This window comes from Myotis yumanensis, unplaced genomic scaffold (assembly GCF_028538775.1).
Source record: "Myotis yumanensis isolate MYYU_CA2020_CCGP unplaced genomic scaffold, mMyoYum1.0.hap1 SCAF_6, whole genome shotgun sequence".
Lineage (NCBI taxonomy): Eukaryota > Metazoa > Chordata > Mammalia > Chiroptera > Vespertilionidae > Myotis > Myotis yumanensis.
In genome coordinates this window covers 23,005,849-23,018,810 of record NW_027223757.1, presented here as the reverse complement: position 1 = coordinate 23,018,810, position 12,962 = coordinate 23,005,849, and positions in this window count along the sequence as shown.

Below are 12,962 nucleotides of genomic sequence, written 5' to 3'. Positions count from 1 at the left end.
GTATATTCTAAGGTTATATTGCAAGTTCAAAGTAATTTGCACTACTCCTATTGCTGCTCATTTCTCCTTTAGTACTTACCAAGTAGCATTATAATGAACTAGAGCCCAGTGCATGAATTCGTGCACCTTGAAAGGAACTGTGGGCTGTGAGGCTGCAATGGGCACAGGGTTGGGTCTAGGCCCATTCTCCGCACCCCCGCCTGGCCCCTCCTGCCGCGGCCCCTGGTCCCCTGTCTGCCAGCAGCCTCACTCCCACATGCTGACTGCACTGGCCCCACTCACACCTGCTGACAGTGCAGAGCGATTAGGGCTGGCACCAGCAGCAGGTGTGAGTGCTGGGTGGGACCATGGCTCTGGGGAGCAAAGAATTTTCAGTAATCACCAGAGGCTCACCCTAATGACAGCGACCGGTGCCCCGCCTTCGTCTGGTGCCCCCACTCACCTGCTCCACCATCCTGCTGTGGCCGATGCCCACCATATTCCATGTGTGCCCCCTGGTGGTCAGCGCATGTCATATGACCGGTTATTCAATTGTTCTGCTGTTCAGATTATTTGCATATTAGGCTTTTATTACATAGGATTGTTTTCCATTGGACCATGAGTTCTTTGCACTTTATCAGTGTGGGATGTGGTGGAGGGCCTGGGGAGGAAAATTATAGTTAATTCATAATTTATTTACTTGGCCGAGTTCAGTTTGGCACATAGTAGGTGCTCAATGAGTGCTTGAATGAATAATTGAGTAAATGACTGAATGGAAAATACTTTTTTAAAAAAAATATATATTTTATTGATTTCAGAGAGGAATTAAGAGAGAAAGAGGGATAGAAACATCAATGATGAGAGAGAATCATCGACTGGCTGCCTCCCGCACGCCCCCCACTGGGGACCAAGCCCGCAACCCAGGCATGTGCCCCTGTCCGGAACCGAACCTGGGACCCTTCAGTCCACAGGCCGATGCTCTATTCACCAAGCCAAACCGGCCAGGGCTGGAAAATACTTTTAAGAGACTTCCAAATACCTATCTCAGAATGAGAAGAAGCAACATGCTTTCCTTTATAATCGCACCCCCCCCCCCCAAAAAAAATACAAAATTTGGCCTATGGTTGGCTTAGGTAAGGCTGGTAGCAGCCCACAACATTCCAGGACTGTGTTATCTTCTAACTGAGTTGCTGTGAATGTCATCTAAAGCAGGTGGCAAACAGTATGAGACCAAATTCCAACACTGTTATAAGCCAGCGGGTACCATTATGAAGGGGTGGGGGGAGGAAGCTTTGAGCAAATTAAATAATACACGTCAAGATTTCTTTCAAGTTTATTAACTCCTTAAAATCAAGAAAGTTATAATTTCAAAAAAGCTTTTCTTTGCAAATTGTATAGTGACAGTTGAGCACATAGCCATAAAATTGGTAATTAAGATTACTGGGAGAATAAAAATTCGCATGTAAGGTTATTAGAACTTTTGAATGAGTAATGTACTCATAGAAATAAAGGTTTATTGCAGAAAACTTATAAACAAGTTTATCGTCTGTATAATAGATGTTCTTGCTGCATGCTCAGCCTACTGAAAAATAAGATGGAAAAGACACTTGAAACATGTTCTCTTTCACATTCCTTGATTATGTCTTGTTTGCCTCAGATCTTTACAAATGGATAGGGTAATGTCTGGAAACTTTCCGTTCTGTATCTTGAGATACAAATATTTTCCTCCTTATGGTTTTCAGATTGCTATCAGCTGTAAATCATCACAGGCAACATTTCAGGCTAAAGAAAAAAAAAAGGAAGAAATGAAGCCTGAATATAGGATGTGGATAATCTCTTTCAAGTATCATTCTTTCAAGTCAGGCATTTTTAGTGGGTTTGTCAGTGAAAATTAATTCATAAAACATTTCCATGATTCAAAATCTGCCCTGTCAAATGAGTAGGAGACTTGGACTGTCTCCAAAAGCAGGACAGCAAATGTCTATTATGGTATGTTTCAAGGGAGAGCTTCTTTGAGTAGAAAGCCATGACTATTCAGAGCAGAGGACTACAACCATGGCAGGTAGTCGATACCCTTGGGCATAGTACCTACAGCCTAACTTTCCTTGCTGATCATTTTCATGACATAGGATTTGTTGATTGTCTCTTGGTGATACAAGAAAAATCTGGGTAGGAGAAACAAGAAAAATTACAGAAAAGAAACTTAAACCTAATTAATTCCATTAGGCCTTACCTTATATAAGGTGACAACAAATTATGAGGTAGTGGAAAGAACCTTGTCCTTTAAGTTAGTCTATCAGTGTTTAGGCTCTAGCTCTGACACCTGAAAACCTTGAGTCAGTCATTTAGACACTCTGAGGCTTCATTTCTCCCTCTGTTCTATCAACTAATAGGATTATCTCAAACATTAAATGAGATAACATATATACAATTGCTTTCTGAAATATAAAAGGTTGAGTAGGTGTAAGGAATTATTTTTCTAAGTTATAGTTAACTATATCTTGTAACTATATCTTGTGTGCTATGTTAAAAACATTCATAAGATTTATTTTTTTTTTTTTTACTAAATTAACAACCTCCTCAATTTCTTCTTTTTGACACATCTATTTACCTTAAAGAAGATTCTTTGGTAATCTGGTTAGGAAATTTTCAAAGCAGCAATAGAATGATTTTATTTCCCTTGAGCTTCTACAATCATTGTGTAAGAAATGTCTTCTGGGCCTTTGTCACAACCCCATAGAATTGGACAAGAAGCCAATAGACCTAGCCAGGTCTGTGTCCAAATCCATCATGAGCTGTATGACTTTGGGCAGGTCCTGTTACCTTTCTGAGCTTGTTTCCCCAAAAATAATAAAAATTAAAAGAAAGAAATAGTGCTATCTAACTTGTTTTTCTCACAGAATTGTTATGGAAAGCAATTGAGAAAACGGACATAGAGCCTTTTAGTGAGCTATAATAAAACCCTGCTCAAACATAACTTTCTGCATTATTTCTCAGACATTACTAATAATAGTTTGTCATACTGTAAATGAACTTGACTACAATAACACTAACTTTTCAGGGTTGGTTTTCTTTTTTTCAAATATACAGTTAAAGCCATTGTATCAGTGTTGTATATAAAGGCCAAAAATAGAACTAAAGTATATACCATCTTAGCTTTAGCCAAATAGCTACTCAAAATGTAAGTGGAATGCATTATCTCAAAGTATTAGATAATGGGCCATTAGCTGCTTGACTATTATTGCTAAACATAGTTTCCTCTGTAAATAAAATTGTTTCAGAATTATAAGTAATCATTTTAAACCTTAAAACAACTTGGCTTATTTTATACCACCTAAGATGAAATGGAAAAGGATAAATTTCCCAGAAAAATCAGACAACCAATACAAATAACTTAACGCCATACTCCATCTATTAAAGTTCATGGCATTATTTAGTTTCCTGCTAAAGTTTATGCCATTTCTGAATCAAATCATCCAAAAGGCTCTTTGGGCCTGGGATTATCCAATAATTCATATAATTAGTGAGTATCAAATTTTCTTTGTGTTATGCTGATATAGGTAAAATTAGTTTCAGAACAAAGAAGTATTCACAGAAAGAACATCACATAAGGAAAATGATTTTTTCCCCCTCAAATAATCTGGGTCTTTGACATGTTTCATTTAAGAAGAAAAAGCATTTAGTAAATTAAAATTACATGTTCATCTTTTCTCTCCTGTGTGCTTGTAAAATAGTTTAATGCTAAAATTCCTTGAGGAGATATTCTGACAGGAAACATATCCTGTTACCAAAAGTTATATACCATATGCTATTGGGCACCCTGATACTGAATAGTTTTCATTGGACTTTGTAGGAAAGAGCCACAAGCAATATCAGAATGTTTTGAAACTTAACTGGGGACCAAGTAGAATGTTAAGTAAACTGGAAGGCTCATTTTGAATGTGCCAGTTCACATCCGTTCAGTTCTGGGTAGCAAGAGTTAGTGATTTCCCTTGTTATCAACCACTTTCCAATCTCTCTCTCTTTAATAGGCAGCGCCAGGCATGAAGACTTAATTCTCCCATCTATCTCCCTTGCCATCAATGGTATGAGGAAGATTAGCTAACAGCTCACAAATAGTACAGAATTCAGGAAAGAGAGTAAAGCATGATGGTGGAAAAGCAGAGTGTCTTCTGCTGAGCCCTAAAAAGAAGAAACAACCCTGGCAATCTGAGATTGAAATGTTTCAAACAAGGTGTGGATTGTGGCCAAGAGGTAAGAGCCTCTTGTAGGCAATAATTTACCAATGACATTTGAGGGAGAGACCAATAAGTGTGGTTAAAATGCATTTTGATTATGGGTATATATGAAAGTCACAAAACTGATTGCATCATTGAACTACTCTGTGAGATAGAAAATTAAATATAGTATTTGGGTTATCAAATACTATACCTGGGGCTCACATATGAATCTGCCAATAAGCTCTAAACTGGCCATCAAGAGTTCTCAACTTGGATTTCCAATGCTAAGCTTCCTATAAAATAAAGAACACATAGTACAGATTCAGTGAAGCCAGAAGTTGGCCACAAGAATGCTTCGTGTGATGGACACGAAGCAGGATTTGTCAATTGGGTTCTTCCATTTGACGGTAAGTCTCTTTTTGTAAAAAATATATTTTTATTGATTTCAGAGAGGAAGATAGAAACATCAGTGATGAGAGAGAATCATTGATTGGCTGCCTCCTGCACACCCCACACTGGGGATCGAGCCTGTGACCTCCTGGTTCATAGGTCATTTCTCAACCACTGAGCCACGTGATTCAGCACACTTGTAACTGAGGCTTCCTATGTGAAGAAATGCAAGTAGTGTATTCTGTTGCTTTCTTCGTTGTTTTCTGTCTTTACCTTGACAAGGACTCACTGAAAGCAGACCAGGAATTTACCCAATTCATTTAGTTTGAGACAATTAAAACTATAGCTATAATTTAAGATTCCAAATAGTTAATATCCTATGTTACCTACATCAAGTGAAGCTTCACTGAGGAATACTAAAGATGGCCTTTAGTCCCCAGGCCTCAGGTTACTTAGGTTCTGTTGGGAATATTCTTTTGGGCTTTTCCTGAGATTTCTGTGCAGCGCTTTTGTTAAGCACTGTTTCTGAAACTTTCCACATGCGTACAAATCACCTGGGGAATTGCTAAAACAGATTGTAATTCAGTAAGGGTGAGGCCCGAGGTTCTGCTATTCCAAGAAGCTAGAATCTAGGTGAACATGCTGGCTCAAGAATATACTTTGAATTAGCAAGGCACTGACCTTTTCCTGCATCACTTACTCCACCCATGGGAGGAAGATTGATTTATCTAACTGGTGAGATAGCAAGAATCTGACATTTATTCATCATGGTCCTCCTATGAAGGGAGTTAAGAGGGCAGAGGTCATCTGTTGAGTGTGGCCACTTCCTCTGCCCTCTCCTTTTGCAGCTGCCCTGCCAAGAAGAGGATTTTCTTTTCCATTTGGCAAAACTCCCGGGGCAGTTTCTGCCTGTGCGAGGAGGAACTCTACAGCTGGGACTAAGAGAGTCAGGTCTGGAAAGTCAGTGGTCTTGGTGAGGCTGCATATCAGGAAGCCCCTTTGGCAAAGAACAAAAATTCAACCAAGTAAATCTAAACACCAAAGGCTCTATTAGTGATTCATGAATTGGGCAGCATCACATCTAGTAATAGAAAGGTGCTCTGAGGAGTTGTACAAAATGGAAGGCTTTTATGGGCAGAAAGAGAGTGGAACAAGAAAGTTAGAAGAGTAGATTATTTTCATGCAAGGTTACCTCTTTTAGGGGAGGGTAGGTGGGTATTATTAGGAAGATTACCTGATTAGTTGTCAACCAGGAAATTCCAGACTGGTTTAAAATTCCACTCCTGAGAGAGACAGAAACTGCAGTTAAGCTAGGTAGTAAGTCTTGGGAGGGCTTAGCAAAAGTGACTCCATTTGGGGCCCATGACTTCTTTTTTAACAAGTCCAAATGTTGTTTTTAATCGAGCTCCACCAGCAATCAGACTGCACTTCTTATCCTTCCTTTGAATCCTGTAAATGTTCCTCAGTTTGTTCTGAATCTAGTTGAGAGAGGAAGATAATGAATTGGTCCTTCAAATTCCAGGGAATGCTGTAGAAACCCTGGCTCTGATAGGGAGCTCATCATGGCCTCTTAGATATCAAAGCATAGTCATTTACTGGGTGGAAACTTCAGCTCCTTTTCTCCTGAGGGTCAAGAGAAAGACAAGGATGAGAGTTATTTTGAATAGGGTTTTTAAAATGGGGTCAACTGTCCTGATGTTACTGAACTTCCTACATCTTCAGAACCTGTTGAACAGGTTTAGAGTCCCTTTATATTGCTGAAATTCAGATAAAAAGAGAGGCCCGTTTTACCTATGGACTTCCTGGGAAAGCTTTAGGGCTCTGAGCGGAGCATGGAAGTATCCAGCTTCTTCCGAAAGGAGACCTGGATGCTATCTTAAGGGGGTTAGAAGCTCTAAGACTTAAGCCATTACAACAATGGCTCAAGTCTTTTTAAAAATTCTACCCTATTGGGTCTCTTCTTTAGGTACTTTGTAGTACATAATTACTCCTTTCCCATCAGCTTACAAGCTTGCCTGTCACTCAGCCTCACATGGTGACATTGCCTGTAATCCTTGTCTGACCAGGACTCTAGACCCTCAGGTAACCATCTCCAATTGCCCAGTTTTGTTTTCTATTTTATGGGAATTATCTTGGTCCACATGAGCCTGAAATGGGAAGCTTTTTAGCATATTTGAAAATACGTTTGCTATAGTGTCAGACAGACCAAGATTCAAATATCGGTCCTATTAATTATTAGTTGGATGCTTTCTAGTCTAGGGCTTGTTTAACTTTGCTGAGGTCCTCTTTATTCATCTAAAGAGTGAGAAAAATGTTTAGGGTTAAATGAGATAGCATAAAGTGTCTGACATAGAGTAGACATCCAATGGTGACTATTATTATTAATATTACAGTATTTTCAATCTTTTCGTACCGTTATTCTATAATCTTTGTGAAAGCATCACCTCTAATATCTACTTCCTGCCATAATCCCCGAAAATACACATATAAACACCTACATTTTGTGAATTCAATTGCTTGCTAGTCTTAATATCAACTTATAAAAATAAAGTCAAACAGTGATGTGCCTTGAGATATCATGTACACGATTCAGGATTATCTGTTGCCCTACTGCATTTTTTCCGTTTTTCTGGATCTCTGATATGGCAAGATGTCTCTGAGGATTTATCATTTGAAATCAAGAGCAATCCTATACATTCCAGTCTTAATAGATAGCCAGAATAAGCTGGGTTTTGGTTAGGCAAAAGGAGTGGGGAGCCATCAGATTTTTTTTTTTAATCAGGAGAGTGATGTAATCAGAGTGTTATGGAAGAAAAGTCACCTTGGCTGCCTCAGAAATGCACTATCAAATAGAGATTTTTGAGTCTGTATTCAAAAATCTTCACTGTCTTGTTTTTACCTTCTTTGTTTTCATACCATTTATGATAAATACTCACCAGAAAATTAAAAAAGAAAAACGATTTCTTGGCTTATCCAAACACATTAGGAACCTGGGAGTGGATAGGAGCTGAATTCCTGTCTATGTTTGGGCAATTTGGTAAAATTGCTTCAGTTGACTACAAACTTTTTATTACGGATTTGAGATAGAGCAATATATCGCACTTAATGCATTCATGCACATTTGCCTGTTTTTTTGTTCCAAACCTTCTATAGCTGAACAGAAAGCGTGATAGAGTTGGTGCTGACAAATAATGCATTCCATTTTCCAGACGTATACATATAAAAATGAAAACCTTTCCTGGTCTTTCTGAGAGGTCAAATGCACCAACCTGAAGGGCATCTTTGCAAGACAGATTTCAAGACATTCTTATCACCGTTGAAGACATTTTTCTAAAATAATAAAAAAATTTCCAGTGACTGCTCTGTGTCATGTCAAAGTTCTGAGACAAAAATGATGGCAGGTAATTATGCAAATGAAACCTGCTCCAGTTGTATTAAATATTAATGACAGTCATTGCTTAATGATTCATTGTGCTCAGATCCATGTTTGTTATGCCCTTTCTCAGCAAGTGCAGAAGAAAAAAAAACAAAACCCCATTTTCAGCATCATATTCAAGAATGAAGACTGCCTGCAATAAAGTCCATGATATGACACAGAGTACTAGTATAATAAATACTGAAGAGTCGGGGGGTATGCTGAAAATATGTAGTTGTTTCACTTGTTAATGCTGGGTTTATCTATAGCAATTAGAGAACATTTAACTTGATCAAATTCTAAGATTGCAGTTCCTGAGTCTGGTTGTGATGTATATTTGACCTCTTCAGATGGTGGATTTATTAATTAGAGTATAAAACGATCCATGACTTAGTGCTAATTCTATTTTTTTTTAAATGCTAGTGTCTCACTGAGAGGAAAAAGGATTAGCTTCATGTTGGTTACAAAGTTATTAAATCTTTCTTAAGGTTCATAAAGGTATTATTACATCTTAAAGTTCATAGCAGGTAAATGAAAATAGTCTATGTCATTCTTAGTGTTTTCTTCATTTTAATATAACTATTAATGATTTATTATTTTTAGTACTTTTTGTCTTTTACTTAACAGGAACATGTGACTGAACAATCCAATCTCTCTAAGATCCCAGTTTCTAGACTTGGATTCTATAAAATGTAGGCAAGTAACGCTATCACAAGGGGTTGTTATGTGGATCAAATAAGGTAATATAAGTGAGAATGTTTTACACAATGTCTAGCTTATATTAAGTTTTTGGTGGAATCTAAACTAAGTTATTGCTCTTTAGAAAATGGAAGTGAAATCTCAAAGTGAAGTGAAGGAGAGAATGCCCACACATAGGTAAATTATTTTCAGGATATTTTTGCTCCCTTAATCCAGATTCAATGTGAGAAATGTCAACAAAATTTTTATAACTGTCATTGTACACTTAATTTTAGGAAGGTTAGTGGGATTTGAAATAAATTTGAGTTAGTTAAATGAGCAGTTACTATATGCCATATGATTATGCTACATTTTTCTTAGTATAGCCGATATGAATTTCCTATCCAACTTTTAATGATAAGAGCTGTCACATTGCTTTTCTTCAAAAATATAAATAAAATTGGACTCTGAGCCCCCAGTCTCTAAGCTGTCAGGTTTTGGATCCCTGGGATCATAAAAATGAGACTTTGAAGCATGGTGGAAGCTGTCTTTACCATTGCTGCTTTCAGGCCTGGCCCTTCACTGTATTGGAACACAGACCTATATGAATTTTCAGTTTCTCCCGTTTGCCTCCTCCTTCATCTCATTTGGCTGGTGCCCCCTGCACCTTGTTGCCCCACTATTTCAGGCTTGAATGATATACCATCTGGTAGCATGTGGGTTATGATTTCCTGATGACACCATGGAATGGCTGCTGGCGAAATACAGAAGTTCAGGGGAGTTACCTCCCTATGGGTGAACCCTGACCAATGAGAAATAGGTGACAGGAGGGAGCCAAGATCAATTACCTGGTTTGGTTTTCTTTTTGGTTCTTGTGGACAATTCATCCTTGTAAGCCACCCTGGAGAAGACCCTCATGCCAAGTGAATATGTCTGCTGAGAAACTTGCCATCTCTCTCCATGGCTTCTAAAGTCATATTCAGCTGGTAACTCATTGCATCACATTGTTTTGCATTTTTCCATGTCTCCTCTTCTTTTTTCTTACCTTTACTGCCCTGGGCTTGCGTCTTCCAAGTTTTGCCGCCTTAGTCTTTGCCCTGGACTCTGCTTATAGAAATCTGAGCTATGACATCCACAGCCATTCCCCATCACATGCTGCATGGAAGTGGAACGTGGCTCTTTGCTAGTAGGGAATGCCCCTCCTAAATTGATCTCTCCAAGGTCTTAGGATACTCATACTCTCCATGGCAGGTCAGGTTCAAATCTCAACACCAGTCTTTCTTAATGAATTTAGATTCCCATACAAAACCTGGATGAGGAATTGTCTTCATGGGGATTCACATCATCTGTTTTCACCCTTGAATAGCAGTCATAATGTGCTGCTTGTGGTAGGGAAAACCAGACTTGGGTCTCAAGCTTGGCTATTGTCTTAAGGTGGAGAAGGGAAAAATATTTTTTTCTTATATCTCTGAGAATACAACAGAAAATAATTTCTCATTTGATTATCTTGTTACATTAGCAGCTCTTTGTTTCACCACTCTACACAGTCATTCAAGCAATGAAGAATAAAGGAGATACATTAAAAATATTAAGCAGCTGTTTAAAGAAATTCATGAGGCTGCTTTATATGCATTGATATGGCTTGACCTCTAATAAAGTGAAAAAAACAGGAGCAGAATATACGTGTGTGTGTGTGTGTGTGTGTGTGTGTGTGTGAGAGAGAGAGAGAGAGAGAGAGAGAGAGCCAGAACCCTATGTTCTTAGTCACCAGGGAACAAGTTAAAAAATTCCTGCTTTTGGTAACAACAGCAACAATTCACAGGCACTCTCGCCAGCTCCCAATCTCTCATCATTGTATTAGTATTAAACATATAAGCACATTTGTATTTCAGGATGAGAAAATTTGCCTAATTAAAACCGAACAGCTTACATAAATATTTAATGTAAAAATGCTTACTTTAAGAGTTTATCTCAGTTTGCAACATATATTAAATAGCAAAAAACTTCTGAAAACTACTCAGGTCTACATTCATGAAAATATTTCTTTGCTAAAAGATTTAAAAGCATTTTTCCATTTCTTTGCAAGACAACAAGTTATCATTTAAAGTTAACTATTTTATTCATATTTCCTTTTGCACATTACACAGTATGTTCATGGGCCTCTTTTTTCCCCCTTAAATATCAGTGATAGTCTATTTGCCTGCCATATTGTTACATTAAAAAACACACAAAAAAACCAAAAAGACTGTAACTGCTGATATTTGAAATGTTAGTGACTATTTAAAGAAAGTGAGTATCCTGATACATGAGGAAGTAGCTATTATTGGGGATAATATAATAATCACATTCTCATGTATAACCTTTGATCAATTACATAATTTTCCTGAAGCTACATTTAAGTTGATTAAAGAAATGAAAATTTCATTAGCAATTTCTCCTAGGCTCTTTTACATCTGCAGATCTTTACTTAACCATATTTAGTACTTTCCAGAAATTACTTTCTGTTTTTGGAAGCATTCAGATGATGGTTTACTGGTCAGTTATTAGATCAGCATTTAGTTGCTTAAGATCATTTCTCATTTTCTGAGTCAGTTTTTCTATGTCATCTGTTTTGTCCTTTAGCACTATAATTACCCGAATAAATAGTAAAAACTAAAATAATATAGCTGAAAGAAATGCCAATACTTATTTTCTTAAAGCTTCTCATGCAGATAGAGTATTTGTCTAGTCCAGCATTTATCAAAAGGAACACATGTGCCATGAGGTGTTAATAGATGCCCATAATAAAAGTTTCATGGTGAAACTGCTTTTGGAGATTTGCAATGCGTAATAGTATGGTAAAGGCTCTGAGAAATCCTGCGCAAAAAAGCCAACCTTTGTTTAACCCAGTTTTTCTCAAATTTACTTGACCATGGAAATCCTTTTCTGCATCAGGCACCTTCGATATGCTGATGTGGTCTCATAAAATATAAATATCTACAGTCTTCCTAATACCTGACTGCTTGCTCTTTCTATTTATTATGTGTATGACTATTGAGCTAGTCTGACATTTGTCATGTCCAGCTGGGCCCACTCACCTCTGTTCCATCACTACCGCTGGAATGACAGCCCCTGGTCACTGACATCTCATGTCATATTTCACCAGCAGCCTTCTTGGCTTGTAAAAAATGGAGAAATATGGAAAATGACTAAAGCTATGACTCCCATCTGCTTTTGCTGTCACACTGTCACTTCAGACTGTTTGTCACCGAGAACGTGATGAGCATACTCTCTGCCTGTGATGTAGCGGGGCCTGGTCCTGCACTCCCCTCCTACCGGCCATCTGGGCAGGCAGCAGTGGGAGTGAAACCAAAGATTATAATCCCGAGAGACAGAATTTGCCAGTGATTAGATCTCCTGGCAACATATACACCAGAATTCTGATCTGTATTTCATGTTTTATACGCTGTCTGATGACCTCGCTTTATAATTGAGCTGAAGTATGTGTGGGTGTAATTTGAAACGAAGTTTAGGTCCAGCTACCCGTCTTAAACCTGGCGGAGGGAAGAGGTGGGGTGGAAGCTGAACTTGTACTGAACTTGTCTGCTTCCTGTTCAGTTGGTATAAACATGTTATTGACTGAAACCAAACCTGGTGTTGCTGCCGCCACCACTTCCACATGTCAGTATCTGTGTGCATCCTGGGGTACACTCCACCAGCTGTTGGCAGGACAGGCTGTGTCAGGGAAGTGGCCAAAAACCAAGGGTAAAGAGGTGATGGGCAGGGAGGCTCTAAGAGTGAGTATCTATGTAATTCACTAAGTTTCCCCTGTTGTCTTTCTTGTGTGACCTCTGAAAGTCCCTTCCATCACACTCTGCTGTCAATTTCAGACTGATACCCGGTCTCTTATTGTCTATTGCTTTCCTGGAACATCCCACTATAAGTGCCATCTTCATGTCTCTGTCAGGGAATAGCTATGACTCAGATCACAGATGTTATGCATCATGCATCTTATGTATTCTTTTTTTTTTTTTAATATATTTTATTGATTTTTTACAGAGAGGAAGGAAGAGAGATAGAGAGTTAGAAACATCGATGAGAGAGAAACATCGATCAGCCGCCTCCTGCACATCTCCTACTGGGGATGTAACCGCAACCCAGGTACACGCCCTTGACCGGAATCGAACCTGGGACCCTTGAGTCCGCAGGCCGACGCTCTATCCACTGAGCCAAACCGGTTTCGGCAATCTTATGTATTCTTCAAGTGGTATTTAGAAGTATCATCTTTGCACTGTAGAGAT